The 12,275-nt window shown below is 45.5% G+C and overlaps 1 pseudogene; it reads left to right on the top strand.

Annotated features, from left to right (window-relative positions):
* The window catches only part of LOC129014671 (putative HERC2-like protein 3), a 35,987-nt pseudogene extending 28,747 nt beyond the window's left edge, over window positions 1-7,240 (top strand).
* The last annotated feature ends 5,035 nt before the right edge of the window (window positions 7,241-12,275 follow it).

The raw sequence follows: 12,275 nt of genomic DNA, 5'->3' as shown, positions 1-12,275 counted from the left end.
TTTAAATTTTCTTTTATCAGATCTTAGCTGTGCATTTGTTGCAAGCAGTCCTTCCATCATGGGACAAGACCGAAAGGGCGAGGGACATGAAATGCCTCGTGGAGAAGCTGTTTGACTTCTTGGGGAGCTTGCTCACTACCTGCTCCTCTGACATGCCGTCTCTGAGAGGTGGGTGGCCATTTCTCTTCCCTGTGCCCTGATGAAGAACGGCATAGTGCCGTCACTCAGAGGTGGGTGGCCGTCTCCCTTCCCTGTGCCCTGGTGAAGAGCGGCACAGTGTCGTCACTCAGAGGTGGGTGGCCGTCTCCCTTCCCTGTGCCCTGGTGAAGAGCCGCACAGTGCCGTCACTCAGAGGTGGGCGGCCGTCTCCCTTCCCTGTGCCCTAGTGAAGAGCAGCATAGTGCCGTCACTCAGGGGTGGGTGGCCGTCTCCCTTCCCTGTGCCCTGGTGAAGAGCAGTGCAGCAGCTTCTCCCCTTGTTTCCTCCTCAGAGTCCATGCCGAGGCGGCACAGGGTGCGCCCGCAGGCCTCACTGACTGCCACCCACAGCAGCACCCTGGCAGAGGAGGTGGTGGCACTGCTGCGCACGCTGCACTCCCTGACTCAGTGGAATGGGTTCATCAACAAGTACATCAACTCCCAGCTCCGCTCCATCACCCACAGCTTTGCGGGAAGGCCTTCTGAAGGGGTGGGTTTGTGTTCTCAGAATTAATTTAGTTGAACGGTAAACCTGTAGGGATTGGGCAGCTCCGTGAGTGTCCTTGGTGGAGCTCGCTGTTTGGTCTGCACTAGGCCTAGTTAGAGGACTACTTCCCCGACTCCGAGAACCCTGAAGTGGGGGGCCTCATGGCGGTCCTGGCCGTGATTGGAGGCATCGATGGTTGCCTGCGCCTAGGCGGCCAAGTTGTGCACGATGAGTTTGGAGAAGGCACCGTGACTCGCATCACCCCGAAGGGCAAAATCACCATGCAGTTCTCTGACATGCAGACATGTCGCGTTTGCCCATTGAATCAGCTGAAACCAGTAGGTGAACTTGTGCGCAGTTACTGTATGATAAGGGAAATTGGCTTTACACTAGAACCCAGCACCAACATTAGCACTTGAAAGAACTTGATTCTGGTACTTCAAGTTTGCCTTCCAGGAAGCTGTGTGAGCTTGCGCTTCTCTGGTGAGCAGGGCCTGTCTCTCAGGGCACCTAAAGCAGTGGTTCGTGTGTGTTTCAGCCTCAGAGACACGGAGAGGGCTTTAGCAACCTAGAAGGTACCATGCATCTATGAGGTAGTTCTAATTATTTTAAAATGTGAATTTATGAAGTCTACTTTTTATTAAACAACTCAAATTTTAAAAAAACTTAAACATGTTTAAACACCTTTAAAAAAAAAACAGCCTTTCTTCATGTAGAAAATGCTTAGTTGTTTTGAGTGACGTGACTTAATGTAGCAGCTACTGTTATCTTAACCTATGAATCAAGGATGCACAGGGAGAAGGAGCCATTTACATTATTTTCATGTAGCCCAAGTGCAATGTTACTGTATATTCTTTTTCTTTTTTTTTTGAGATGGAGTCTTGCTCTTGTCACCCAGGCTGGAGTGCAATGGCACGATCTTGTCGTCCCTCTGCAACCTTTGCCTCCCGGGTTCAAGCGATTCTCCTGCCTCAGCCTCCTGAGTAGCTGGGATTACGGTGTGTGCCACCACACCTGGCTAATTTTGTATTTTTAGTAGAGATGGGGTTTCACTCTGTTGGCCGGGCTGGTCTCAAACTCCTGACCTCAGGTGATCCACCCTCCTCGGCCTCCCAAAGTGCTGGGATTACAGGCGTGAGCCACTGTGCCCGGCCTGACTATATTTTCTATAAAGTACTCTTTTTTATTATTATAGGAATATGTACATGTTGTAGAAAACTTTTGAAGTATATAGAAAATACCTGAGAAGATAGTAACCACCACACTGATGTAATTACTGTTGACAGGTTTGTAAAGAAAAATTAATATAGATTATACTTATTATATGTATAAGTCTCTATCTTGCCTTTTATGTCATTTTAAAAAATGATTATTCTCAGCTATAAAAAGGCTTCCGGGTATGTGTGGCATTTCAGGATTAAGCCCATGGTTTTGATGACTTTCAGCACGTTTCATTGGTTAGTCATACTGGCCACACGCTGACAGCTTCTGTGTCCTCTCCAGCTCCCTGCCGTGGCCTTTAATGTGAACAGCCTGCCCTTCACAGAGCCCATGCTGTCTGTCTGGGCTCAGTTGGTGAACCTCGCTGGAAGCAAGTTAGAAAAGCACAAAATAAAGAAATCAACTAAACAGGCCTTTGCAGGTCAGTACATGGTGCTTCTTGATGAAATAGCTGCCGTCTTAAACTCGTGTTGTTTGTACAGTGTTCTTTTATGAATGAGTTCACAGACGTGCTAAAGTCCTGGGGTTCACCTGGGCCCACCATTTGTTGAGTTGCGGTTGGCAATGTAACCCTGTGTTCGTGGTAATGAGTGTTTTCGAGTCAGCCTTTGTTGCCATGTTCGGAGCCACACTTGAAGAACCCCATGGCTCACACCCTCTTCTCCGTGTCACCCTTTATCCCGGAAGAGAAGTCTGTGTTCACCTCTTCCCTCCTCCCCTCCATCCCAGGGCCCTGTGGCCCAGTCACCCTGTTGGACCATGGCTCACGGTCTGTTCCCTGCTGGATCCAGGGGCCTCTGTCCCGGAAGCACCTGGCTTGCTTGTGGCATTCAGGGTGGCTGAGACTGTAGACTTGCTTGACTTTGCCTTCCTTTGGGTCTAGAATGCAGCTCTCCTGAGTTTCTTTCCATGTTTCTAGGGAGCTCTTCTCTCTGCTCGTTCTTTATATCCTGGAAGTCTGTGTGGCTTCACCCATAACTATGGCATATTCTGCCCACTCTTCTTGAGTTTTCTCTCCTCTTGCTCCCACAGACCTACGTTTTCTCCCCTCTTGCTCCCACAGACCTAGGATTGCTGCTTCAGCATTTATGATGTAAGCACTTTCAAGTCTGGATTTCCCATTCACATCTCTGGTTGGAGGTGCAGTGCATGCAAATCACAACATGTCCGAAATTCAGCTGGCTTTCTCTAGTAGCTGCCGTTTCCCATCGTGGTGAATAAACCTGTCTGCCAGTTAGTCGAGCCAGTGCCTGAGCGGCACCTGCAGCCCTCCTTCCTTCCCACCCCACACTCTCTGTGCTGCTTCTGCGGCCTCTGTATTCAGATAAGCTTTGGGCATTGCTGCCATCTTCATCAGTTAAAGAGCTAGTGGGGCTGACAGATTCTCTCAGAGGAGTCTTAGAAGAAGAGTGAAAGCAGCTGAACCTTCAGCAACTTGGGGAACATTTGATCATATTAATAGTAGCTGACATGGTTCTAACCATGTTAAACCCATTGAATCCTGCGTCCTATCAAGTTAGGTGCCTGGAGAGCAGGGAAGGAAGACCCAGGAGGCAGAAGGTGCTTACCCAGAAGCACGGAGTGTAACACTGGGAAAGGCGAGCCCTTCGTCACGGACAGTGTGTGCGGTCGGCAGATTCCTGAAGGGCAGAGCGTTACTCATCACCATGTGGCGGAGGCTTGATGCTGGCGAGAAGGGAGTCTGAGCAGGGCACGCCCTTCTCACTGAGTCTTTCCTTCCGCAGGACAAGTGGACCTGGACCTGCGTACGAAGAAGTGTGCGAAGGTGATGTTGGCAAAGTCATCAAACTGGACAGAGATGGATTGCATGATCTCAATGTGCAGTGTGACTGGCAGCAGAAAGGGGGCACCTACTGGGTTAGGTACATTCATGCTGAACTTATAGGTGAGCACATTCTTTGTTCAGTGCTTTTGCTTTTTCTTAGAGACAGAATTCCCATAAATGAATACTGATTATAATGATTTGTTATTGAAATCTGTAGGCTATCCTCCACCAAGTTCTTCCCACATCAAGATTGGTGATAAAGTGCGGGTCAAAGCCTCTGTCACCACACCAAAATACAAATGGGGATCTGTGACTCATCAGAGTGTGGGGGTTGTGAAAGGTAATATTATCTGGGTAATAAAATTCCTGATGTTAACTTTTCATTAACGCATGTGTACTTAGTATTTCTTTTTGTTCAAGCACACAAAAAAAGAAAACAAGTGTGAAGAAAGAGATAAGAGTGTTCCTTTGCTTGTCATTGCCTTCTGCCAAAGGCCACAGAGGAACTCACCTGCAGTGAAACAATCAGATTTATTAATGTCAACTCATTGCAGTGCAGGAGAACACACACCTTGGGGAATGGGTGTCTCCATCAGAGGGAGTGAGCAAGGACTAATGAAGTTTATGTTGGGTATTTGTGGGAGGGGTCGAGAAAGCAGGGGTAATTCTAAGACAGGATGTCTTAATAAATTTACCTGGCAGGCAGAAAGAACGGAGCCATGCTAATGTCATGATTGGTAAGGAAGCAGTCATTCATATCACCAGGATAGGGGACTGTGTGGTTGTTTGTGGTTTGGATCAGACTCAACTTTAATCACACATGGTTAAGGAGGGGTTTTGGTTGTGCCTTGATTCATCAGTCACAGAGTGGCCTTATCTGATGTTCGTGTTCTGTCAACTTGTCCTGTCAGTTGTTCTGTGAAATGGCCTAACACTGACATTAACAGGCCATCTCCTGACTGTCAGGACTGCTTTTTCTTTCTCCTCCCCTGACCAGGCTGGAGTGCAGTGGCGCCATCTCGGCTCACTGCAACCTCCATCCCCGGGTTTAAGCAATTCTCCAGTCTCAGCCTCCAGAGTAGCTGGGATTACAGGTGCCCACCACCGTGCCTGGCTAATTTTTGTATTTTTCGTAGAGATGGGGTTTCACCATGTTGGCCAGGCTGGTCTCGAACTCCTCACCTATTGATCCGCCCGCCTTGGCCTCCCAAAGTGTTGGGATTACAGGCGTGAGCCACCACGCCTGGCTCCCTTTTTCATGCTGTATAAAAATTTAGGACTGAATTTAAGAAATGGAAATGTGCTAATGGTGGGAATTAGGAACTGGTTTAATATGATACTATTGAGATTCCAAATCAAATCCGTGGCACACTTTGAAAGGTATACTATGTCCATTTTAACAGTTGCATGAGAAATAAGTATGTGTATAGTTTTATAAACTCTTGATGCCATAAAGAGATTGTTTGTTTGTTCATCTGAACCTTGTGGAAGCCTCTCTTTTCATCAGATCGCTTAGAAAATGGCCACAGTTGGTGGTGGTTCCACAGTGGTGAGAGGTTCCTAGAGCTTCTCATGTTACATAAGAACAAATGGATTATTTAATATTTTACTTTAAACATTTTTCTTTGCTTAAGAGATTGTTAAAATATTTGCAAATCAAAACAAGACAAATTTTTAAAATAAGAATTTGGTTTCTTTGTTTTGAGTGACACGTTGCTCTTATCAAAGGACAAAAGAAGTCTTCATGTTATTAATGTGGTTTTTATTCCCTGAGATACCAAAGGTATTATATGGAATTGTTGACTTGGTGTAATTAAAAACCCAAATGTCCTATTTTAAACCTAATGCAAAAGTAAGGAATGTACTTTACAATGAACCTCCATGTGCTCATTACCTGGCTTTAACGATTGTCGCCTCACGGCCAAAATTATTCATGCTCCCTTCTTGTGATTATTTTGAAACCAGGCGCTGACATCATGTATTATTTCATCCATAAGTATTTTAGTACCTATCTCTAAAAGATAGACTCTTTGTAAAAAACAAATAACTACAATGTAGTATGACATGGCTAGGTGCAGTTTTAAGTTCAGGTTTTTATTGGTGAAGAGGAAGATGGATCAGGTGATTTGTGTTCTGTCCTAGCTTTCAGTGCCAATGGAAAAGATATCATTGATGACTTTCCCCAGCAGTCTCACTGGACTGGGTTGCTATCAGAAATGGAGTTGGTGCCCAGTATTCATCCTGGGGTTACGTGAGTTATTTTTATGATTGCTAGATTTGCTTTGGGACGAATGGTTTTCTGTTGAAGTAGGTTTAATAAATGACCTTTCTTAACTCAGTTGCTATTTTACAAATAGGTGTGATGGATGTCAGATGTTTCCTATCAATGGATCCAGATTCAAATGCAGAAACTGTGATGACTTTGATTTTTGTGAAATGTGTTTCAAGACCGAAAAACACAATACCAGGCATACATTTGGCAGAATAAATGAACCAGGTATGGCAGAATGTTTATATTCTCTCTTCCACCAAATATTAATGAAATACTTATTGTGGACCACAATGTATTGGAATTTGTTATTTTAAGGTTCCTATGTATACGGTAATTCTGTAGAGTGAGTACAGTGAAACGGAAGTGACGGTCCTACCCACTGATGACTGGCTGGCTTTTTAAAAAAATCAGGATGGAGTGTCGGGGAAGAATTAGAGTAACTAGGCTTGTTTGCTTGTTTTTCCATAAAGAAACATTAAAAGAATCTCAAGAAACTAGTAAGTGTTTAGTTGCATGGCATGTGGAATTGGTTAGATGGAGAGTGAGGTTTTTAATTTATATACCTTTTATTGTATTTTTCATTGTGGCAAAATATATATAACTTAAAATTAGCCACTTAATCATTTTCTAAGTTTATAATTCAGGGTATTAAGTACCTTAAGTACAGAGTTGCACAACCATCACAACTCTCTCTTACCAAAACTTTTCACCACTCTGATCAGAAACTCTGTACCCATTAAGCAGTTTAACTACCCTACTTCCCCTTACCCCAACCCTGGTAACCTTGAATCTAACCTTGGTCTCTATGAATATGACCACTCCAGATACCTCATCTAGATGGAACCATGTAAGATTTATCCTTTTGCGTTTAGCATAATGTCTTCAAGCTTCATCCGTATTGTAGCATGTGTCAGAACGTCATCCTTTTTAATGGCTGAATAATATTCCACTGTATGCATATATCACTTTTCTTCTTTGTGAGACAGAGTCTCACTCTGTTGCCCAGGCTGGAATGCAGTGGCATGATCTTGGCTCAGTGCAACCTCTGCCTCCTGGCTTCAAGCAATTCTCCTGTCTCAGCCTCCTGAGTAGCTGGGATTACAGGCCGGTGCCACCATGCTCAGCTAACTTTTCTATTTTTTTTAATTATTATTTTTTTGTGACAGAGTCTCACTCTGTCTATAAGGAGTGTATATGTTATATACATTTTTAGTTTTAGTACTTACTGAAGATATTAATTATAACATTTATTTTTGACTCATTCAAATCTATTATTATTTAGTATATTCTCTTAAACAATGCAAAGACCTTAGTTCTCTTTAACATCATTTATCTTCATTCTGATTTATGCGTTCTTAACATATTTTAATGTTTTGCTTTTGGTTTTTTTTGTTTTTGTTTTTTTGAGATGGAGTCTCACTCTGTCGCCCAGGCTGGAGTGCAGTGGCGTGATCCTGGCTCACTGCAACCAACACCTCCCAGGCTCAAGCAATTCTCCTGCATCAGCCTCCCGAGTAGCTGGGATTGCAGGCTCCTGCCACCACGCCTGGCTAATTTTTGTATTTTTAGTAGAGGTGAGATTTCACCATGTTGGCCAGGCTGCTCTTGAACTCCTGACCTCAGGCAGTCTACCCACCTCAGCCTCCCAAAGTGCTGGGGTTATGTGCATGAGCTACCACGTCCAGCCAAAATTTTATACATTTTATACAAATACATATCTAACAGAACTATAGAAGACATTCTTTTATGCGCACAGAAAATGTTCATAAAATCCAGTCATATGCTAAGTGGGTCATACGCTCAAACAAAGTTTCAAAAAATGTCAAAGGATTTGCCAGGCACAGTGGTTCCCAACGTGCTGGGATTACTGACGTGAGCCACCACACCAGCCAAAACCTTCATTTTAAAAAAGGCTGGGTCATGCATCATGGGTCATGCCTGTAATCCCAGCACTTTGAGAGGCCAACGCAGGCGGATCACCTGATGTCAGGAGTTCAAGACCAGACTGACCAACATGGTGAAACCCCATCTCTACCAAAAATACAAAAATTAGCTGGGCATGGTGGCACGCACCTGTAATCCCAGCTACTCAGTAGGCTGAGGCAGGAGAATTGCTTGAATCTGGGAGGCGGAAGTTGCAGTGAGCTGAGATTGTGCTACCACACTGCAGCCTGGGTGACCGAGTGAGACGCCATCTGAAAAAATAAATAAAGGCTGGGTGCCAGATGTGGTGCATAGGCCTAGTTTGTTGACTCCTGTACTTAAGATATAAAACTCTAAAGAACAGTGGGAGGGAGCTTCCCTCTAGAGGCACAGGAGGGGACAAGTTGGTCCCTGAGCAGTGACTTTATAATAACATGTTACACTGTGTTTTTTGTTTTTGTTTTGTTTTTTTGTTTGCTTGAGACAGAGTTTCACTCTTGTTGCCCAGGCTGGAGTACAATGGCGTGATCTCAGCTCACAACAACCTCCACCTCCCAGATTCAAGCGATTCTCCTGCCTCAGCCTCCCAAGTAGCTGGGATTACAGGCATGCACCACCACATCCGACTGATTTTTGTATTTTTAGTAGAGATGGGGTTTCACCATATTGGCCAGGCTGATCTTGAGCTTCTGGGATCAAGGAATCCACCAACCTTGCTTTCCAAAGTGCTGGCATTACAGGCGTGAGCCACTGTACCCAGCCAAGAATTGTTTCTTCTCCTTACCTAGGTAGAGACCTCTTCAGAAATGCTGGGAGATCTTCGGAGAGGGGAGATTTTTCAAATAAAAAATTTAATACTTGGCTGGGCATGGTGGCTCATCCCTGTAATCCCAGCATTTTGGGAGGCCGAGGCGGATGGATCACAAAGTCAGGAGATCGATACCATCCTGGCTAACACGGTGAAACCCCGTTTCTACTAAAAAAATACAAAAAATTAGCCGGGCATCGTGGCAGGTGCCTGTAGTCCCAGCTACTCGGGAGGCTGAGGCAGGAGAATGGCGTGAACCTGGGAGGCGGAGCTTGCAGTGAGCCGACATCAGGCCACTGCACTCCAGCCTGGGTGACACAGCAAGACTCCGTCTCAAAAAAAAAAATTTTAATACTTTGGGAGGCCAAGGCGGGTAGATCACGAGGTCAGGAGTTCAAGAACTGCCTGGCCAGGATGGTGAAACCCCATCTCTACTAAAAATACAAAAATTAGCCGGGCATGGTGGTGGGTGCCTGTAATCCCAATGACTCAGGAGGCTGAGGCAGGAGAATCGCTTGAACCCGGGTGGCAGAGGTTGCAATGAGCCAAAATAGCACCACTGCACTCCAGCCTGGGCAATGAGAGTCAGATTCCATCTAAAAAAAAAAAAAAACATTGATCTAGTTCTAAACCTCATTTTGAATCCACCCACATTGCTCTGAAATACATTCATCTTTCCTGTGGCTAAAACCTTAAAGCCTTGCCAGTAACTCCCATTGCACTTAAGGAAATCCAGTCTCCTTGTTGTGGCCCCTGAACAGGCTGCTGCTGGCCCACCACGGTGCCTCTAGTTTGTGTAAAATGCATATGTCAACTTATAATAAATCATACAAGGCTTTTTTAGCTCTAAAAGGCTATTATTCACTAGTTGCTGTGTGAATCAGTATTTCTGAGTGCAGTTAGAAGTTATTAGAGTTGATGACCAAGACTCATCTCAACCAGCACGGGGGAGGCATCTGCTCGTTTTGTGGTCAGTGACTCTGGGCCTCCTTCTGCTGGGCTCAGTGCTGAGGTGGGTCTGACTGGGCTCAGAGCTGTGCACCCCGGCCCTCCTCCCCAACTTGCATGAGTGCTCTTTAGGATGGAGCCGAACACTGGCTTCTCAAAACCACTTGGCCCCACCACAGGCCCTGAGAACTGATTGAGTCACTCTGGTGGGCTCCCCAGCCCTAGCCAAGAAGGGTTTCTCTAGGGAGCCTGGCCCCCACTCATGAGACCTGGAGCTCCAAAGATCCTAACCAGCGGCCTGCCTCCAGGGAGGAGCCACTCGCCCCCACCAAGCTCCCTTCACAGAGACCCATCCAACAGAGCTGAGGAAAACCATGCCTCATAAATGAATAAATACATAAATAAGGATGCCAGGGACCTATGGATTTTGTAATTCCTGAAAGAGGGCAGAGTGGCTGGCTCACAGCAAGCACAGCAGGAGATACTGCTCCCTGGCCAGGCTGTGCTCTGTCTCTTTGGAGGGAGCCCTAGGGGACAAGAAAATCCAGAGGAGACCAGATCACCCAGAAGGTACCTCTCCACCCCTTCCCTGGAGTTTCTGGGACACGAAGCCCACCCGAGGGACACGTGCCTCCTTGGGAGTTGTACCAGGCCTCCTTCCTGATCTGGCCATGCAGTGGTTTTCAGTGCCAGAAACAGATGAATAAAATAGGCCGTTTATTGGATGTTCTTCAGGAACATGCACACTTCTTTGGATCTTTCCATCGTTTTATCTCTATTTAAAGTTAAATGCTGTGTTATACCAAGTACTGGTAAAGATGTAGAGCTACAAGAATGGTCCAGCTGGCAGTAGCATAAAGTTGTATAAGCACATTGGAAACCTGTTTGGCAGCTTCTACTAAAGCTATATCTATGCTTACATTCAGAAATTCCATCCTAAGCATGTACACAAGAGAAATGAGTGCATATGTCCACAAAAGGACATATAAGAATGTTCATTGCCATTATTATTCATAAGAGCCCCAAATGAAAACAACCTAAATGTCCATCAACAGGAGAGTGAATAAGTGGTGATAGTCACATCATGGAATACTACACAGCCAAAAAAGAAAAATGAAGTGGTAGGAACGTTCAACGACATGGGTAAATAGAGGGAGCCAGGTATGAGAGACAGTGCACTGTACCAGCCCACTTAGATGAAGCGCAGGAAGGCAGAACTGACGATGATTGAAGTCAGAAGAGTAGTTTCCTTTGTGGGAAAGTTAGATCAGGAAGGAGCTCTCTGGGGTACTAGAAATCTGCCGTATCTTGGCTGGGTGCAATGGCTCATGCCTGTAATCCCAGCACTTCGGGAGGCCTAGGTGAGAGGGTCGCTTGAGCCCAGGAGTTAGAGACCAGCCTGGGCAACATAGTGAGATCCCATCTCTACAAAAAGTTAAAAATTAGCATGGCATGCTGGTGTGCACCTGTAGTCTCAGCTACTCAGGAGGCTGAGGCAGGAGGATTGCTTGAGCTCAACAGTTTGAGGCTGCAGTGAGTTATGATTGTGCCACTGCACTGCAGCCTGTCACTTCAGTGACTGAGCAGGACCAGTCGCAAAAAAAAGAGAAAGGAAAGGAAGAAAGAAAGGAAAAGAAAAGAGAAGAAAGGCTGAGTGCACTGCTTCACATCTGTAATCCCAGCACTTTGGGAGGCCAAGGCAGCTGGATCACTTGAGGCTGGGAGTTTGAGACCAGCCTGGACAACATGGCAAAACCAAAAACACAAAAATTAGCCAGGCATGTTGGTACATGCCTGTAATCCCAGCTACTCAGGAGGCTGAGGCATGAAAATCCCTTGAACTCGTGAGCCAAGATCACGTCACTGCACTCCAGCCTCTGTGACAGAGCAAGACTCTGTCTCAAAAAGGGAAAAAAAAAAAAAATCTGCTATATCTTCACCTAGGTGAGGCTATCACATACATTGATATATATTGGAATATGTGTGTGTGTGTCTCAGTGTATATACCAAAATGCACATTAACAAAGATTCTGGCCAGGCACTGTGGCTCATGCCTCTAATCCAAGCTCTCTGAGAGGCTGAGACAGGTGGATCACGAGGTCAGGAGTTCGAGGACAGCCTGGCCAATATGATGAAAGACCTCTCTACTAAAAATACAAAAATTAGCCAGGCATGGTGGTGCGCTCGTGCAATCCCAGCTACTCAGGAGGCTGATGCATAGGAATCGCTTGAACCGGGCAGGCTGGGGTGGCAGTGAGCCAAGATCGGGCCACTGCACTCCAGCCTGGGTGACAGAGTAAGAGGCTATCTCAAAAAAAAAAAAAAAAAATATATATATATATATATATATATATATATATATATATATATTCCATTAGTAAACATAGAATGATTGAATTATAAAAATCAGCATTGTGACCGGATGCCATGGCTCACACCTATAATCCTAGGATGACACTTTTGGGAGGCTGAGGAGGGCAGATCACGAGGTCAGGAGATCGAGGCCATCTTGGCCAACATAGTGAAACCCTGTCTCTACTCAAAATACAAAAATTAGCTGGGTGTGGTGGTGTGTGCCTTTAATTCCAACTACTCAGGAGGCTGAGACAGGAGAATCAATTGGACCTGGGAGG

The sequence above is a fragment of the Pongo pygmaeus genome, chromosome 16, assembly GCF_028885625.2.
Source record: "Pongo pygmaeus isolate AG05252 chromosome 16, NHGRI_mPonPyg2-v2.0_pri, whole genome shotgun sequence".
Lineage (NCBI taxonomy): Eukaryota > Metazoa > Chordata > Mammalia > Primates > Hominidae > Pongo > Pongo pygmaeus.
The sequence above is the reverse complement of the archived record's forward strand: the minus strand, read 5'-3'. Positions and strand labels throughout refer to the sequence as shown.